Source organism: Phyllostomus discolor, chromosome 3, assembly GCF_004126475.2.
Source record: "Phyllostomus discolor isolate MPI-MPIP mPhyDis1 chromosome 3, mPhyDis1.pri.v3, whole genome shotgun sequence".
Lineage (NCBI taxonomy): Eukaryota > Metazoa > Chordata > Mammalia > Chiroptera > Phyllostomidae > Phyllostomus > Phyllostomus discolor.
In genome coordinates this window covers 126,774,803-126,794,804 of record NC_040905.2, presented here as the reverse complement: position 1 = coordinate 126,794,804, position 20,002 = coordinate 126,774,803, and the positions used below count along the sequence as shown (strand labels likewise).

The 20,002-nt window shown below is 40.3% G+C and overlaps 1 pseudogene; it reads right to left on the bottom strand.

Annotated features, from left to right (window-relative positions):
• The window catches only part of LOC114511755, a 30,488-nt pseudogene extending 12,355 nt beyond the window's left edge, over nt 1-18,133 (bottom strand).
• Between the last annotated feature and the right edge of the window lie 1,869 nt (nt 18,134-20,002).

The window sequence follows — 20,002 nt, the reverse complement described above, 5'->3', positions numbered from 1 at the left end:
TATTGATAAGTTACTATCCTTCATCTGTGTTCCATTAATACACCTCTCAAGGTTCTATACTCTTTATTCTTATTATCTAGACCTCATCAATTCTGCCACAAGACTGTCACTTTACTATTACTGCTAGTAAGACCTAGTCTATACAATTGTAAATGCTTCTCAATACCCCTACCTGATCTCAGCCCACTTTGCAATTTTCTGAACTATCCTATTGTGGGGGTTGTCTCTACTCTTTTACTCACTACTCCTATATACTAATCTTTACTCCAACCCTACCTTAGAATCTGACCTCTCACAGCCTCACAGCTTTCTAGATCCAACTAACAATCTTCTCGTCCCCAATAAGAGTCTTACCTTCTTTCCATCCTTTCTACATTGTGGATACTGGAGTGGAGGATCACGGTTAACACTATAAGGAGTCAAAGGATAACCCATCTCTTCTCTACTGGCTGCTAAAGTAAATATCATAGTATACTGTCTTGCTGTCTTAAACCATTTTGCCTTACTCCTCCAACTGATCACAAAAAAGAATAGGGGGAAGCTGTGAGCACCAGGATACGTGAAGGAGATTGTACCACTGAATCTCACAAATATTCTACCACAGAAGTTCACACCATAATGAAAGGGAATTAGAACAGATCAAATTAACAAACAAGAAGAAAAAAGAAGAAACCCACGAACAATGAGGAAACAAAGAAACAACCCCCAATTGAAGGAAAACGAGGAAGCCTCAGGAAAAATGCTAAATGAAATAGAGGTACCTCAACTATCAGACAGTGAGTTCAAAACAATGATTACCAGGAAATTCAATGAACTCACAATGAGCTTTCAGAAATTAGAGGGAAACTACATCAATCTCACTGAAAACTATATAAACATGAAAAAGGAAATAGAAACTCTCAACAAAGGTCAAGAGGAAATGAAGAATACAATTTCTGAACTGAACAACACAGTAGAAGGAATGAAAAGCAGGCTTGATGAAGCAGAAGATTGGATTAGTGAGCTGGAGGACAAAGTAGAAAGCAGCATCCAGAAAGAGCAAGAAAAGGAAAAGAAGCTCAGAAAGAATGAAGAGGGATTAAAAAAAATGCAAGACTATATGAAACGTAATAATATCCGTATAATAGGGATACCAGAAGGAGAAGAAGAAAAGCAAGGGATCGAAAACCTAGTTGAACAAGTAATGAAGGAGAACTTCCCTAATTTGATGAGAGAAAAAGTCACACAAATTCAGGAAACACAGAGAGTCCAAATCAAGAGGAACCCAAAGAGACCCACCCCAAGGCACATCATAATTAAAATGACAAAATTTCAAGACAAAGAGAGAACCTTAAAGGCAGCAAGGGAGAAAAAGGAAGTAACATACAAGGGAGCCCCAATAAGGCTAACAGCTGACTTCTCAATGGAAAAACTTCAAGCCAGAAGAGAATGGCAAGATATATTCCAAGTAATGAGAGCCAGAGGTCTGCAACCAAGGCCACTTTACCCAGCAAGGCTCTCAATCAAGATAGAAGGCCAAATAAGAAACTTCCCAGACAAAAGAAGTCTAAAAGAATACACCTCAACCAAACCAGCTCTGCAAGAGATTCTAAAAGGACTGCTTTAAGGAAGAGAGGGAAAAGAGAGAGAGAGGAGAGGAACACACGTACATAAAACACAATGAATAAGTACCTATCAATAATAACCTTAAATGTAAATGGATTAAATGCTCCAATCAAAAGACATAGAATAGCTGATTGGATAAGAAAACATGACCCACATGTCTGCTGTCTACAAGAGACCCATCTCAGGATAAAAGACCTACACAGGGTGAAAGTGAAGGGCTGGAAACAAATCTTCCAAGCAAATGGACAGGAAAAAAAAGCCGGGGTAGCAATACTCATATCAGACAAAACAGACTTCCAAAACAGGTCCATAAAGAGAGACGCAGAAGGTCATTTCATAATACTCAAGGGAAGAATCCATCAAGAAGACATAAATATTGTAAATATATATGCACCCAACATAGGAGCACCCAAATACATAAAGAAAATCTTAGAGGACTTCAAGAAAGATATGGACAGCAACACAATTATAGTGGGAGATTTTAACACCCCACTATCAAAAATGGACAGATCTTCTAAACAAAATATCAACAAAGATATTGTGGCATTGAACAATACCCTTGATGAAATGGACTTTACTGATATATACAGAGACCTCCATACAAAAGAAGCTAAATATACATTCTTTTCAAATGTACATGGAACATTCTCAAAAATAGACCACATGATAGGACACAAAACAAGCCTCAGCAATTTCAAAAAAATTGAAATCATACCAAGCATTTTCTCAGACCACAAGGGACTGAAGCTAGACCAACCTGAAGGAAAAAAAAAAAAACAAAAACACTCAAAATCATGGAGATTAAATAGCATGCTATTAAACAATGAATGGGTCAAGAATGAACTTAGGGAAGAAATCAAAAGGTTTCTGGAAACAAATGAAAATGAGCTCACAACAACCCAAAACTTATGGGACACAGCCAAGGCAGTCCTGAGAGGGAAGTTCATAGCAATACAGGCCCACCTAAAAAGGTTAGAAACATTCCAAACAAACAAACTAACTCTACATCTACAAGAACTCGAAGAACAACAACAAAGGCAGCCCAGAGAAAGCAGAAGGAAGGAAAAAAACAAGATCAGAGCAGAATTAAATGACATAGAGACTAAAAGCACAATTCTAAGGATCAATGAATCCAAGAGCTGGTTCTTTGAAAAGATAAACAAAATCGACAAGCAGACTCATCAAGAAAAAAAGAGAGAAGACCGAAATAAACACAATCAGAAATGAAAGAGGAGAGATTACAACAGATACCACAGAAATACAAAGGACTGTAAGAAATTACTACAAAGAGCTGTATGCCAAGAAATTTGAAAACCTAGATGAAATGGACAAATTTCTAGAAAAATATAATCTCCCAAAGCTCAATGAAAAAGAAGCAGAAAGCCTGAACAGATCAATAACAACAAAAGAAATTGAAGCAGTAATCAAAACACTCCCAACACACAAAAGCCCTGGACCAGATGGTTTCACACGAGAATTCTACAAAGTATTTAAGGAAGAACTAACCCCTATCCTTCACAGACTATTCCAAAAAATCCAAAAAGATGGGAGTCTCCCAAACTCTTTTTATGAGGCCAACATCATCCTAATTCTAAAACCAAATAAAGACACAACAAAGAAAGAAAACTTCAGGCCAATATCACTGATGAACATTGACGCTAAAATTCTCAAAAAAATACTGGCAAACCGCATCCAACGATACATTAAAAAGATCATAAACCATGACCAAGTGGGATTCATTCCAGGGATGCAAGGAAGGTTCAATATTCGCAAGTCAGTAAATGTAATACATCACATAAACAAAAGCAAAGACAAAAACCCCATGATCATATCAATTGATGCAGAAAAAGCATTTGATAAGGTACAGCACCCATTCATGATAAAAACACTCAGCAAAGTGGGAATAGAGGGGGTATTCCTCAACATAATAAAGGCCATATATGAGAGACCTTCAGCCAACATCATACTCAATGGCCAAAAACTAAAATCTTTTCCACTAAGATCAGGAACAAGACAAGGCTGTCCACTTTTACTTCTATTCAATATAGTACTGGAAGTTTTAGCTAGAGCAATCAGACAAGAAAAAGAAATAAAAGGCATTCAAATCAGAAAGGAGGAAACAAAACTGTCACTGTTTGCAGATGACATGAGAGTATACATAGAAAATCCTATAGACTCTACCAAAAAACTGCTTGACCTAATAAATGAATTCGGCAAAACAGCGGGATACAAAGTCAATATCCAGAAACCAAAGGCATTTCTGTACACCAACAATGAAACAGCAGAAGCAGAGATCAAGGAAAAAATCCCATTCAAAATAGCATAAAGAAAAATAAAATATCTAGGAATAAACCTAACCAAAGAGGTAAAAGACCTGTATTCAGAAAACTACACAACACTGAAGAAAGAAATCAAGGAAGACACAAACAAATGGAAACATATACCGTGTTCATGGACTGGAAGAATTAATATCATCAAAATGTCCATATACTACCAAAAGCAATTTACACATTCAATGCAATACCTATTAAAGTACCAAAGGCATATTTCACAGACATAGAACAAGCACTTCAAAAATTTATATGGAATTATAAATGACCCCGAATAGCTGCTGCAATTTTGAGAAAGAGTCAAGTAGGAGGGATCACAATACCTGACACTAAACTATACTCCAAGGCCACTGTAGTCAAACAGCCTGGTACTGGCATAAAAACAGGCCCATGGACCAATGGAACAGAACAGAGAGCCCAGAAATAAACCCAAGTCTCTTGTCAATTAATATTTGACAAAGGGAGCAGCAACATTAAATGGAATAAAAATAGCCTCTTCAACAAATGGTGTTGGGAGAACTGGACAGCCACGTGCAACCATAATTAAAAGCTTCATCATAATTAAAAGCTTCTGCACAGCTAAAGAAAACAGTATCAAAATAAAAAGAGAACCAACTGTATGGGAAAACATATTTGCCAATGATATCTCAGACAAGGGTTTAATCTCCAAAATGTATAAAGAACTTACAAGACCGCACTCTAAGAAGACAAGGAATCCAATTAAAAAGTGGGCAAAGGACTTGAACAGACACTTCTTAAAGGAGGACATACAGAAAATCCAAAGATACATGAAACGATGTTCAATATCGCTAGCTATCAGGAGATGCAAATTAAAACTACAATGAGATACCACTTCACACCAGTCAGAATGGCCATCATAAACAAAGCAACAAACAACAAGTGTTGGAGAGGTTGTGGAGAAAAGGGGACCCTAGTGCACTGCTGGTGGGACTGCAGACTGGTACAACCACTATGGAAAGCAGTATGGAACTTCCTCAGAAAACTAAAAATGGAGCTGCCTTTTGACCCAGCAATTCCACTGCTGGGACTCTATCCTAAGAATACTGAAACACCAATTCAAAAGAACCTATGCATCCCAATGTTCATGGCAGCACAACTTACAATAGCTAGATGCTGGAAGCCACCAAGATGCCCATCAGTAAATGAATGGATCAAAAAACTATGGTACATTTACACAATGGAATTCTATGCAGCAGAAAGAAAGAAGGAGCTCCTACCTTTTGCAACAGCGTGGATGGAGCTGGAAAACATTATGCTAAGCGAAACAAGCCAATGAGTAAAAGACGAATACCACATGATCTCACCTTTAACAGGAACCTAAATAACAAAACAAAGAAACAAGCAAAACATAACCAAAGACACTGAAATAGAGGACAGGCTGACGGTGGCCGGAGGGGAGAGAAGAGGGAATTTGAGGGGACAGTGGGAAGGGTTCACAGGAACAAACCTCAAGGACACATGGTCATAAACTAAAGGGAGGGTGGTAATGGGAGGGAAGTGGGGAGGGTTGGAGGGGGGACTGGATTGGGAGTAAAGAGGAGAAAACTGTATTTGAACAATGATTAAAATAAAAAAAATTAAAAAATTAAAAAAATAAAAAGGTCGTTGGTTTGATTCTTGTTCAGGACACATGTCTGTGTTGTGAGCCAGGTCCCTGTTTCTCTTGCACATCGATGTTTCTTTCTTTTTCTTTCTCTCTCTCTTCCTCTCCCTCTAAAAATAAATAAATAAAATCTTAAAAATAATAAAATTTCAATGAAATTTTTTAAAAAATAAAAAATAATGTAAATTTCACTTAAAGAAGTGATTCCTAGGTTTGGATTTTCTCACAGCATTCAGAGTGACAGAAGACCATCACTCACTTTGGAAGTCTGCCAGAAAGTTGGACAGGCACTGAAAATACACTGGTAACTACATGCATCTTAAAGACTCCAATTTATGGAAAAGACTGAAGACAATGAAGCACACAGTAAAGAAGGCCCTGGCAAAAGCATTCCAGGAAATACATTTGAAGGGACAAGGAACCCTCCATTGCTTTGGACTGAATTATGATGGCACCCAGAAGTGGGCTCTAGTTAAACCCTTTTGAAATAGTTTATGGGAAACCCTTTTAAATCTCTGTTTTAGGAATTCCCCCTTTAGATTTGGAACATGAGTCGAAATTAAACCATATATATATTTTGGGCAAACACTATTTTGCACAAGTGTGCTCATCACCTGGAGACCTAGTCTTACTAAATAAAGACTCAGAAGACTCAAGGACCTGAACATTAGCTAGCTGAGAAATGGACTGGTTTCTATGACATCCTGTTGACAATGCATTCTTCTCTAATGCTCATGGGAATTAAGCTTCGGATCCACCATACACAAATAAAATGGGCACAATAGGAGAATTTGAACATGACTGCTGTGGTCAGTGCTGAAAAATACAGCTAAACCTGCACTCTGGAAGGAGATTTTGGAGAAGACAATGACCCTCCTGATACAAAGGGACAATTTTCCTTCATTTTACTTATTTTTGAAAACCTTGGGACTTTTGACTCCTTGATCTGAATGAGTATAGAAAGTTCTGAAACACTTAACTTGAAATGAAAGAAACCTCAGTTCTTGGTTCTTTATGATCTTGTGGGGACTAGAGGTAACTTAGCTGTTTTTTTTTTCTGCCATGACCATTTGTGATACCAGTTGAAGTGAGGAAATGTCTCTGCCATTTGGCCTTTGTGCCATTTGTACCTAGGAGAGGTTGTCTGTGTGACTGTTTAGTGTGACTGGTAGATGTGAAACAAGGTTCTAAGGCTAGTTCCAATCCTCTGCTTCCCTTTTCCCTGAAACTTTGTCTTTGCTTTGGCTGTTTTGAAAAGAAATTGAGGTTTCAAAAGGTTAAAACTTCACATTCAGTTGAAAAGTAGAGTAACAAATGATATAAGGCATAGAGATAATTATGGGTAGTGGACTTTAATATAGCTCACTGTCCTCAAAGTTTGTTTACATTTAGAAGTTGAACTAGTTATATGAAGGATTTGTCAAATTGTCACTGCTTGACAAGGTCTTGCAGCTGAACATCTTCCCCACTTGAGAAGCCTGCATTACCACCTCCTAAGACTCAATTGTTTGGCTGGACTAGATGATTCATTGGTGAATTATGAGGCAGCTTATCATCTTTGAGAGCCAAGGTTCTAAACCTAGTTCTAGTACTTCCTTATTTCTTTCTGCTGTTTTGTTTTGAAAATAAATTGAGGTTTCTAAAGGTTAAAACCTCACATTAGATTGGATAGTAAAGTAACAAAAGATATAAGGCCTGGTGATAATTGTGAAAATTGGACTTTAGTGCAGCTAACTGTTCTCAACGTTTGTTTTCACTTTGAAGTTGAACTAGTTCACATGTCATTACTTAATATCATTCCAGCAAAGGCCTTTCAGATGAACATCCTCCCCAATTGAGAAACCCACCCACTTCATCTCTTCATAAGACTCAACAGTTTGGCTGGACTAGGTGGTTCAGGTAGTGAAGTATGGGATGCCATTTTGGCTTTCTTTTGAAACTGGTCTCCTTCTCTGCCTTAAAGGTTTGGACAGAAAAAATCCAGAAGCCTTAAAAGGGGGAAAATGTAACAGTCCCTACCTTGGTTACTTAGTTGTTGTGGTTTGATTGTGCCTCTAACCCTCTGCCAACTTTGTCACCTCCAGAGCAAAACCAGGTTGCCAGTATCTCCATCAATGCAATCGTTTGGACATTGCACATGCCACTTTCCAGGGAAAACTAACTGAACTGCACATTGCAATATTCTTCTCCCTCCCATGAAGACTCTCCTCCACTCCAAAAACCCCTTTGTTAGGGAGCTATGGACCAGGGTATAGGTCAGACTATGTCCTTGGCCAGAAGGAAGTAGTTACAGAAGAATAAGACCTTCATCCATATGCCCTTGTAAGATCACAAATATCCAGAGTGTTAAAGGGAGAGTTTTAATGAGGGTCCCCACCCCTGGAAATCGGTGAGGGTTTGAGAGATGCTTGCATGTTTTGCCCTGGCAACCAGGGTGAAATGCACTTGTATATGCAAGGAATTCTGGGAGGGAGACTCATTTGAAAAATAGAAGCAGCATCATGTGGAAATGCAGCTCCTTTTGATCTCCCTTCTTCCTAGCCAGCTGGAATTCCTGGGCTCAGGACATTAGGGACAGGAGGGGCATGGGGATGAGGCTTGGGCCTATTAATGGTAGGCTTCATACCTCAAAATCTGTAATTCATTACAATGCAGCATGTACCTGTCAGCAGCTGGCTCCTTGCCCACATGAGCCTGTCAATAGTTGCCCATTTAGGCCTGCCAGGGGAAGACCCCATTCCACACCCCTCCCCTGCATGTACCTGTCAATGGCCACAAGCCCCACACCCCTCTCCCAGCAGAGGGCATGTTGACAGTCATGAAGACATCTGCCACCAGTTGCCAGTGTGTTTCTGTGAGCAGCAGTAAGAAGAGGACAGTACACCATGGGTAGAAGGCCTGGATGCACAGACTCTGAAAGATGCCTGAAGGTAGAGGGCAATTGGAGACTACCTAAGCCACCTATGTTTACGATACTTTTGGATGGGAGAAGAGGTTCCTGACACAACCTTGAAATGAGCTGGCAAAGAGTGTGACAGGGTGACTTTTCTTTGGGTGTCTTAGAGGAATTTGGCTTTGAGGCAGAAACTAGCCATTATTTCAAATATATGATTGTCTCAAATATTTAATTAGCTATTTTGTTTTTTTTTTCCCTTCTTTGCCTTTGTTATGATTGTTAAATAAAGATCCTTTCCACTGAACTCTGTCCTGGTAGGCAGCAGAGGATAGTACCTCCCCCTCTTACTGTTTGGGTTCAGTAACAGAGCATCTTCCTCTTTCCTTTTACAGGCCTAGTGCCTGCTGTACTCCAGGCAGTCTGGAGTTCTCAGGGAGGGGACTTGGGAACATTCCTGGATCACAGGATCCTTAAGACCTGGGACCCAGTAACTCCAGTTCCCAGTGGCTGGGAATGTGCATAAATCCTAGAGGGTGGTGTGGTGTTTCTGTGTGCTCTCCCTTTTACATAAAGGCCTCTCCTGTCCCCAGAACCTCCTGCATTTCCAGAATATGTTGCCCTAGTTATCAGGTGACATGCACTGCTTTGGCAGCCACATTGTGGCTGCTGTTCATGTGCTACCCTTGGCACTTCCCAACCCTTTCTTAACTTCTGGGGTGGAGGGAGGTTCTCTCCATTACAGAACATTAAGAAGGCCAGTGTGGCTGGCACAGATGGGGAGGGTACAAGAAGGGGAGGACAGGACAGGGCTTTCTGCCTTCTAGGTAGCATGCTGTTCACTTTCCACACTCCCTCTTCTTTAACACCCCTGTGAGCTGTATGTCATTTTTTGGAGAAGGGACTAAGCTGCAGAATACCCAGTGACATGCCCAAGGCCACACAGCTGGTTAGAAACAGAGCTTGGGATTCAGTTTTCAATTTTTAGGCATGAAGTTCAGGAATCTTCTATGTCCCCCAGAGCCCCATAGTTTGTTTTGTTTCTGGCTTCTAGGAGATCTCCAGCTCCCTACCACCTCCATGACCAAGCTCATCGCAGCAAGGGTAGGAGGAGCTCTTACTTCACAATAGCACATTTTTTTCCAGGCCACCTAGTGCTCCAGAACCCCAGAACTCGGAACATTGCTGCTGAGGCCATTGTGTCCTCATATGTCTAGGGAGGGATGTCATTTCTGCCTCTGAATTTCTTTAGAAATTCAGCTGCCTGCTGGTCCTACTCTGGTCATAAAGGGAAGCCAGAAGTTGCCCTTTGGACCACAGCTTCACTCCTCAAGTGCCACAAAGTTTGCTGCCCCAACCTGGTTTGGCCCCAGCAGTCCTGAAAGTAGCCAGGCTTTCTGCAGGTATGAGTTTGAGTAAGATGGAAATTCTGACTGACACTGACAGCTCCTACCCTGTCATCCTTCCTTCTGCCAAGGTGGCTACAAAATTTAAGTGTGGATTTTAGCATAGGTGGCTACACATCAAGATCACCTGGGAGCTTTAAAAGTGCTCAAACTAAACCCACTCCAGGTCAAAGAAATATGAACCTGTTAGGTGTGGTTTCCAGCACCAGTAATTTTTTAAAGCTCCTTAATGCTTGGTCATGGTTGAGAGCCAAAGAAACTGACCACAGAGCTGGTAGAGAATTAAATTAGGTCACTTGTTCATTGACCAATTCAACAAACATTTGTTGAGATCAAAATCTGGGTCAGGCACTGTTCTAGGTGGTAAGGAAAACACAATGAACAAAGACACTTATATTAATGAGTGTAGAAACATATACAAAGTACACCCAGAAATAATAATACAAACAGGGATGATGTGGCTGAGAGTGCTAGAAGCAGAGGTGGGTGAGAGAGGACAACCTAGAAAGACCTGATCTACATTATGTTTAAAAAAGGAAATCTCTAACAACTTATAGAAGAAAGCAAAGAGAATAAGCAGAGGGACAAGAAGGGAGGCTGCTGCTTCATTTATGAGAGATTACGGTGGCTGGAACAGAAGTATCTCTGTGGAACTCTGGTGGAGACAAGGAACATTTAGTGCTCAGCGCAGAGGCCAGTTGGTAGTAAGCCCTTCTGTGTACCTATTCTTCTTATTATGCTTACTAATAAAAGTTTTCCATTATGGCACTCTTCCACTGGTGGAAGGTGGAGGATGAATGCAGGAGCTAGTCTTGGAATTTATGGGATTGGGGCTAAGGATGCCCTGGGGACACAGAGGGGCCACAAGGGACATCAGGCCAGAGGGCAGGTGCAGAGACAACTGGGGTTCATGGGCAGAGCCATGGGCAAAGGCAGGGCTAAAGGCTCAGTGCAGAACATTGAAATAAAATGGGGCCCAGAGTTGAGGGAAGCCTTGTGATGAGGCAAGGCTGAGAGGTAGCCAGAGAGCATCTCAGAAGAGAACAAAAAGGAGAGGAAAAGACTTTCTTCTCCCCATACCTCCCCCCTACCCCCAGCAATGCAAACAATTCACTTCTTTGCTATCTTCAGTCAAATGCTAACTTCTGAATAAAGCTTTCCATATGATCACCCTATTTAAAATGTCCACACATCTCCCTCACCTTATCACTTTCAAATCTTCCCTGTTTTAGGTTTTGTTCTTAGCATTTATCAGCATCTATACAGATCAGAAACTATACTATACATTCTATCTCTTTATTTTCAGTCATTATGTTTCCCTATTCTAGAATATATGCTCTACGAAGAGAAGCACTATTGTCTATTTAGTTCACTTCTGTATTCCCATTACCTAAAATGGTGCTCAGCATGTATTAAGACCTTAAAAATATTTGATGAATGAGTACTTGTTGAATGAGTGGGTGAATGAATGAATGAGTCAGTGCATAAAGTGAATGATTAAAAGTTGTGACTGGAGTTGGCAGGTGTCTGTTTCAGGAAGGCTTTCTATACCAGTGGGGGGCTTGATTTCTGTCCTGTAAGATGAGGACACTGGAAGCTTTCTAAGCTTATATTCTAACCTGCCCATACTCCAGGAAACCTGCCAATCCCTCTTGGGGTTCTGACTTCCCCTTACCCACAAATTGCTCAGGAACCCATTGGGAATACTCTTGTCAAAGTCTTGTGATGGGAGATTGTGAGGGAGAGCCCACCTTGTGTCCTCAACCTATTAATGGTGAACAGCACCAGATGTTAGACATCAGTCCTTGAGTTTGGCTAGGAAAAAATTCAGAGTCAAGACTCAAGTAAAGTGAAAGTTTATTTAGAAAGAGACACAGGTAGAAGTGAACCAACTGAGCTGTGTGGACCCAGTAAACAACTTACTGAGGCAAGAGAAGTGCCCTTGGAGCTTAGGAGAAAGAAAACAAAGACATGCAACTTAAAGGAAGAAAGGGGAAGGAAAGATGTGGGATGGGGAAGATGGCAGCAAGGTAGGTGGGAGGTGAACATATTTGCTCCTGCATCCAACTGGGACATCTAGCTGATCTTCCAAAGAAAAGAGTAAACAACCAACAGAATCCCAGCTGATATGAAGTTTGGAAGCCAAAGATTGCAGAGGAAACTTAAAAATGGATGGTACAAAGATTTTGTAGACCAACAGGAGGGCCCTCAACACTGCACCAAAGACCAAGGCTGAGTCCAGGAGCATTGGAGGAGAGCTGGGTCAGTGACTGAAACTTAGAGGCTCCTTCCCTCCCAGAGAAGGGAAGTCACAAACCTGCACCAAGAGAGATCTTGACCCTTAAAGTTGCTGGGAGGATAAAGACACAATAATAGAAACACAGCCAGCAGTGTACCAGAGCTGTGACTGGGGTGGCAGTCACTGGCTGGGACAGTATCAGAAAATTTTCAGTGTCTTCTCACTGTTTTATCTCTTGCCTTTTTTCTCTTTTTTTGTTCTTTCACTCTTTCTATTTTCCCCTCTCTCAACCTGGGCTTTATCCCTTACTCTTATTAGTTTGTTTCCCCTATCTTCTCAAAATAATTTTTCTTTACTGTGGATACCTTATATTAACTTTTTGTTTTTCCTAAATATTATTTCCATTTCAACCTTATTAAATTTCATTCAGCTGGCATTGCAAGCACCCCTTCTGCAGGTTTTCTGCAATTTTGCTGAGATATGTCCAGTACCTTTTCAGTTTTACATCAAATCTCATAGTATAATCTTCTCTCTTCTTACTCCATTTTTCCCATCACCCTTTTGTGTTTTACTTATGTTGTAAATTTTGCTGTCTCCCTTTCTTCTCATTGTCAATTCTTACCAATTCTCTTCTCTTTTGCCACACAACAACATTTTCCCCTCTTCTAATAACCTCATATTCTCTTTGTCATAGCATATAATATCTTTGATACCTCTTCAAATTTATTAATCTTAGTTCTATTGTGGTTGAGGCTGATGATGTGGTAGGGGATTCTTTTTGCTGGCATATGTTTGGTGGTCTGGTAATACTGCTTTGTTAATCTACACATGTACAACAGCATAGAAGACAAGGTGGGAGTTGTGAATACTAGTAAACCTGCTGAAGAAGAGACCCCATCAACAAAGGATCCACCCACAGGTAAAGCCCAAGTACAAGAAGAGTTTCCACATAAACAGAAAGAAGGGCAACCCCTCAGCATCCAGACAAGGAGATCAAAGAGACTGAGCCACTGAGTCCCACAGAACTCCTACCACAGAATTTCACCCTATGAAGACAGCTGCAAAGAAGAACTTTGGGGACCACAGAAACAAACAAAAAGAGTAACCTAAAATAGGGAGACAAAGAAAGGACCACCAATAAAAGGAACAGAAGTTCCCCAATAAGAGGGCTAAATGTAATGGAAAAGAGCAAACTATCAGATGAAGAATTCAAAAGAATGGTTATAAGGATGTTCAAGGAACTCACTGAAAACCACAAGGAACTAAGTGGTAACTACAATACTATGAAAAAGGATATGGAAACCATAACCAAGAACCACGATAAAATGAAGGATACAATATCTGAAATAAAAATACACTAGAATTACAGGCAGGACGGATGAAGCTGAGGACAGAATTAGTGAGCTGAGAAAAGAATTAATGAGGACAAGTAGATAGAAATACCTAGGTAGAGCAGCTGCATGCAAAATACTAAAAAATATGAAGATAGCTTAAGGGAACTCCAAGGCAACGTGAAATGAACATTAGAATCATTGGAATACCAGAAGGTGAAGAAAAGGAGCAAGGGATAGAAACGCTGTTTGAAAAACTAATGGCAGAAAATTCCCTAACACAGAGAGGTGTAAAACCACTCAAGTACAGGAAGCACAGAGGATCCCAATCAAGATGAACCCAAAGAGGCCTATTCCAAGACACATCATAATTAAAATGGCAAGTTTTAAAGACAAAGAGAGAATATTAAAAGCAGCAAGGCAGAAACAAGAAGTAGCATACAAGGGAGCTCAGATAAGGCTAGCAGCTGATTTCTCAACAGACATACTTCAGGAGGGGAGAGAGTGGCAAAAATATTCCAAATAAAGAAAAGCAAAGGCCTGCAACCAAGACTATTCTACCCAGCAAGGCTCTCAATTAAAATGGAAGGTGAAATAAGGACTTTCCCAGACCAAAAAAAGCTGAAAGAATACACTTCCATCAAACCAGCACTGTAAGTTATGTTAAAGAGACAATTTTTAAGAAGAGGAAGAAAAACAGTGAGAGACAGAGGAAAAAAGGTACAAAGTGGGGCAAATGAATAAGTATCTGTCAATAATAACTTTAAGTGTAAATGTATTAAATACTCCAATTAAAAGCCATATGGTGACTTCCAGCCAAGATGGAGGCATAGGTAGAAACACTGTGCCTCCTTGCACAACCAAGATAGAGACAGCCAACAATTTAGAAACAGAATAACAACCAGAGCTGACAGAAGATTGATCTGAATGGAACTCAGAGTTAAAATAGACAGGTTCCAGCAGACCAGTAGGAGGGGCGGAGTCAGGCAGCCAAGCGCCCGTCACAGCGAGGACAGCAAAGAGTGTTGGAACTGGGTATGTAAGGCATCTGGGTCATGCAAGACCACAGCGGGTGGACCCTGAGAGTGTAAGCGGCAGCTGGCAGACCCTGGCCGAGGGGTGGCAACCGGCAGACCCAGCGAGGTGGCGATTGTGAGGCAAGGCACTGAGCGCAATCCAAGATCACAGCACTGGGAAATAGAGCCTTGGGGAAAATAGAGACAATTGTACTTGACTCACAGTAAAAAAACAAAAAATCAGAGCAGGTTTAAAGGACATGGAGACTAAAAGAACAATTCAAATGATCAAAAACTGCAGGAGTTTGTTCTTTGAAAACATAAACAAAATTGAGAAACCCTTAAGCAGACTTATCAAGAAAAAAAGAAAGACAGCATGGATGGAAATGGAGACCATCATGCTAAGTGAAATAAGCCAGGCAGTGAAAGTCACATACCATATGATCTCACCTGTAAGTGGAACCTAATGAACAAAACAAATGAGCAAAATAGAACCAGAGACATGGAAATAAAGAACAAAGTGATGGTGACCAGAGTGGGATTATGGGGAAAAAAGGGAGGGGTTGTCAAGGTACATGTTTAAAGGATACACTGACAAAGCCAAAGGGAGCTAGGATCGAAGGTGCGAGGTGGAGATGGGTGGGGCTGGGGGAAGTGGTTGGGAGGTAAATGGAGACAACTGTACTTGAGAAACAATAAAAATTATAAAGAGGGAGGAAGATGAAAAGAGAGTGAAAGATACTGAGAAACACTGAGAAAGTGAAAAAGAGAGAGAAGAGAGCATGCCTGAGGAAGGAAGGGAGTGGGTTGTTGCAGGCCTAAGAGAGAGAGAACTGAATTCTTGAGGGTTTTTATCTGCTTCTCTAAAAGTGTAGATTTTAGGGTAGGCCTCAGCTTTCCAGGTGTGTCCTCTCAGGAACTTCTCTACTGACTGGTTGGTGCTAGAGTAGGTGATCATTAGTCATCACAGCTGGTCCTGATATCAGCCATGTCATCCCTTCCTGGCTTTGCTATTTTACTGGACCTGGAGCTGAAACATAACTGAAGCTCTAGTTTCACTAAAACTCTGTCTTCGTAATTAACAGACTACAAACTATGTTCCTAAGATTATTTGATGTGGTTCTGAACCTCATGTGCTGAGGGCTTAATGTTTAAGGGAGTTGTTGTTCAAAGGCTTGTATGAAGTTCTTCTCTGGTCCCCTTGTTCCTTCTCTAAGGGTGTCTAAACCACATAAGTAGCAATAAGCCAGGGGAGGAATGACCAGCAATATGAAAGTTCAAGAGGTCTAAACCACATGACCAGTGATATGTTAGGGGAGGAAAGGTTTCCCTGGGGAGAGAGGCTGCACACTGTAATACTTCTGTTCCCAGTTTTGCTTTTTGCTAAAACTCCCAGGGCCTTCTGCCCTGGTGACCTTCTGTATCTGGCCTATATTTTTTCTACTGTGCTCATGTCTGTCTAATTGCCTACTCTATCAAACTGACTTACTTGGAAGGCTTAAAAGCACAATAACTAATGTTAATATATGGGTCTCGTTTGAACCCCAATTCAAATAAACTTAAAATTTATGAGACAATGAGGGTAATTCACATACTGTCTGGATAATTGCTGATATGAAAGAGTTATTTTTAATTTTTAGGGCAGGATCCCAAGCTGACATTTATTAAATTGTTTTTCATAATGTTAGAAACCAGCTCATAGACCTACTTAGCTTCATAATATTCAAAACAAAACAAAATAAAACAATACATACCACATAAGTCTACATTTCCAGCTTCTTTTAGCAAGGATACCCATTCCAAAGGGTATTTGCATTCCTGTTACCACAGCCCTCAGCATTCCCTGTCCCTTAGCTACCTGGCTCCTATTGGCACTTTAGTTCATGAACTCTGGATCAGAAGCTGCAAAGAAGATGCCCACTCCCTCAATTAAAGAATAGTGATACCGCTGTCCTATCAGCAGGCTAGTATTATAGATCTGTTTTCTCTCAGTAAGGACTCTTCACTGGGAGGGTTCAGGAGACCTGCATCAGCTCAGATCTCTGAGGCTTCAACAACACCTGAAAAAAAATCTATTGAGCACCTGACCTGACCTTCAGTCTCTCTTCATTTTGCTTTTTTCTTCCTTTTTTTTTTTCTCTTGGTCAGTGCTGACTCTGGATCTTTTCTCCTTTGCTTGCTGCTGCCTCCTCCTCCCCCCTCTGCTGCTTGAGCTCTCCCTAGTGCCATCCCCTCATATCCATTCCTTGTAGCCAAGATATCCTCTTCTTGATGCTGCTGTCTTTTCTTGCTTTTGCTTTTCTTATCACTGCATGTTCTGCTTTCTGCTTCCCAGGTCTCACTATCTACAGCAGCCTCAATTTCTTTATCCTCTATGTTCTTCCTCTTCATGTTGCTGCCTCCTGCTTCTGCTGCATAGATCAGTGTGTGCTCTGCTCTCTACCTCTGTTCTGACACTACCTAGAACCTCCTTACCTTCTCCTTTATCTGAGATCCTCAGCTTCTCTTCCTGGTGCTGCCTCTTCTTTTTCTTCCTTTTCCTAGAGCACTGATCAGTTTGTTCTCTGCTCTTCAGTTTCCCAAGATCTTTTGTTCCTGTGACTTCCTCCTCATCCCCTATGATTATTCCCTCTCTCTCACCTGTGACCTTTACTTCTTGATATTGTCTTTTCTTCTTCTTGCCTTTCCTGATACTATGGTCAGTGTGTTCTGGGTATTCCTTTTCTGCATTCCTTTCAATTGCTGTAGCCTCTTCCTCTTCTTTCTGCTTTTTTTTTTTTTTTTTTTTTTTTTTTTTTTTTTTTTTTTTTTTTTTGAGAGAGAGAGAGAGAGAGAGGCTTGCACTCACACTGCAGTTGAGGGATCCCAACATGCTGGCCTTGGAGCTGATCCAGGAAGGCCTGCTCCTGGGCTTCCAACTGAATAGGCTTAGCCTTCATCATAATCCCAAGATGGGGAGCCTTCTGTGCTGTTCACCCCTCACAGGCTTCAAGCAACATCTCATCAGTCAGACTGTTGGAGGGTTGGGGGAGAAGGTGGGAATTACAAACGTCTGGTAGAAAAGCTTGACCTCTCCTCCCCCTAAAACATTCTTTCAACACTGTGTTTCTGTTCAGGACCTGGCACTATTCTGATCCCAGGGCTAAAATGAAGTCTCACATTTTCAGAGGCCCCTGGTTGTTGCCATCACCGCAGCTTTCCAAGTCCTTATCTGGCTTCTCCCCACCTGTCAGCGTGGCCATTTGCAGAGACTCTTGATACAGCAAGTTGGGCTTGGCATAATTATGATGGGCGATCTCCTTAGAAAGGTGCTTTATCTGTACTCCATACTGTCTAGTTTCAACTACCAAACTGGCTGCAGTTTTGTTGAAGAGCTCATTCCATCAGTAGTTTGTGAACTCCTTGGCAGGGTCATGTCCCAATCCATGAGTGTCCTGCTTTAGCGTTATCCTGAGCACTGGATAATGCCATTCTCCTTCTGGCCCAAACCTTTGCCTTGAGTCCACCTATGCTTTAGCAACTGCTCCTCAGCAAACTTCATCCCATGACTTCAGGGTGATGACACTCATAGTGAGAAAAGAGTAACTGTCTTTGAGTCTTCATCAAAGAAGAGGTCACTTATCCTGTCAGACACTACAAAGCCCTCTCAGCAACACATGTGCCAGATCCAGCCAATGTGCCACCATCTTCCCAGAAGTGTCCAGACTTATTGTTAATTTTTAAGTAGGATAATGGTATTGTGGTTATGTTTTATTTAAAATCCTTATATTTTAGAGTTGCATGATGAAATATTTATGGATGAAATGATGTGATGCCTGGGACTGGCTTCAAACAAATGAAGGGCAGGGAGAGGATAAAATTATAAATGAAATAAGATAAACCACAAATTCTTCATCCTATAAAGGGGTTGTTCACCCATTCCACAGAAGCAGGTGCTAAGTTCTGGTAGTGGATTTTGTACACTACACAGGCAAATGGCTCATTGCTTGAGGAGGACGTGAGAAGATCTGATCCTAAACTCTAACTTGTTAGGGAAGATATATGTTATTAAGAAGAGAGGCAACTTCTGACCAGACCATCATCCTGACCATTAAGAATTTACAAAAACACTCCTTGAGGATAAGACTAAACTTCACATATGGTCTGAATTCAGACAGAGGAGGCTTAGCAATTACAATATGCAAAAAGCTCATGAGTTAGAATAGGATAGAGATGTTCCTAAATGGTTCAAAGAATTGTAACCAGATGCATATTCAACATATCAATGATTCTACTTCCAAGTTTAATTTTACCTGCAATTATAATTTATTTAACAAGTTTTCCCAAACTCCCACTGATGTACTTGCCATCTAGAGATGCCACATATAATGATAGTATTAGCTCTGTGCATAATAAGCAATTGGAAAATATGCAGAACTTAGTTCTCTCATTTATTGTATACACATTATTTTCAAATCTAAGGAATGACTTTCAGTATTCAAATGAAGTATGTATAGTTAAAAGGGAGTCAAAATACCTAATATTAATAGTATATAATGTTTCTTAACAGTAATTTTCATAAACTACTACCAATAATAAATAATATTTATAAGTTTAATTGTAATAATTATTTTTCTTAAATTAAACCATTAATATTCTAAAATAAAATTTGAGAATATAATACAAAAAAAAAAGAATTGCCCAAAAATAAATTTAAAAAAAGGAGGAAAGGAAACTATGTTATAGATTTAGTATGTACTTTTATGGGAAGACATTTAGGATGTATTTCATATTATTAAGTAAGAAATCATAAAAAACAAAGAATAATTATGGCTGATTTCATTTATGTTTAAAAACATTCATCCACATAAGCATTTTAAACCCCTGCACAGATTTATTCCAGACTGTTCATAGTATCTTTTGGGGGTGAGATTATGGGAGATATTTTTGTTTTTTACTTAACATATTTTATTGTATTGGTTGGCATTTTACAAGTGTGCACTCTAGTCATAACTTGTAAGTACATTTTATTGATTATGCTATTATAATTTTCCCATTTTTTTCTTTTATCCCCCCTTTGCCCTGCACCCCCCAACACTCCAGCATCCCCCCCCCTTAGTTCATGTCCATGGGTTGTACATATAAGTTCTTTGAATTCTCTATTTCTTATACCATTCCTAACCTCTCCCCATCTATTTATGCCTACAAATATTGCTTCTTATTCCCTGTACCTTTCTCCCATTCTTCTCCTCCCTCTCCCCACTGAAAAATCTCCATGCGATGTCCATTTCTCTGATTCTGTTCCTGTTCTAGTTGTTTGCTTAGTTTGTTTTTGTTTTTCTTAGGTTCAGTTGTCTATAGTTATGAGTTTCTTGTCATTCTACTGTTCATAGCTTTTGATCTTCTTCTGTTCCTTAGATAATTCCCTTTAACAATTCACCTAATAAGGGCTTTGTGATGATGAACTCCTTTAACTTGACCTTATCTGGGAAGCACTTTCTCTGCCCTTGCATTCTAAATGATAGCTTTGCTGGATAGAGGGCTCTTGGAAGTAATTCCTTGCCTTTCATGACTTAGAA